Here is a 408-nt window from a genome sequence, read left to right as displayed (position 1 = left end):
GTGTGTGAGTGTGCGGGGGGACACCTGAAAAGCGGGGGGAAAAAAAAATTTATAATTTTTCCCTCCCTTTTCCCCCCCCCTTCTCCCTTGATTCGCTCGGGTTTCTCTCCTCCAGGGTTGAGCAGACAGAAACACCCCAATTCGATGCAGTTTTTTTTAACATGGAAAACCGGGGGGGGGGCAAATTGTTAAGAAAATTCACAGGGGCCCAAGGCCCATTTGAAATTTGGGGATGTGTGCTACTCAAAAAAAATGTGAGTTTTGGATTCCCGCATTTACTAAAATTTTTTATTTCTTATTTTGTTTTTGCTTGACCAAAAAACCCGTGCCCAACCAATTTTCTTAAACTCTGAAACATTGCTCAGGGGGTGCAAAGGCCCCCGTTTTACAAATGCCCCTTCATTTTGT

Source organism: Penaeus monodon, chromosome 15 (genome assembly GCF_015228065.2).
Source record: "Penaeus monodon isolate SGIC_2016 chromosome 15, NSTDA_Pmon_1, whole genome shotgun sequence".
NCBI lineage: Eukaryota > Metazoa > Arthropoda > Malacostraca > Decapoda > Penaeidae > Penaeus > Penaeus monodon.
Note: the sequence above shows the minus strand (reverse complement) of the source record.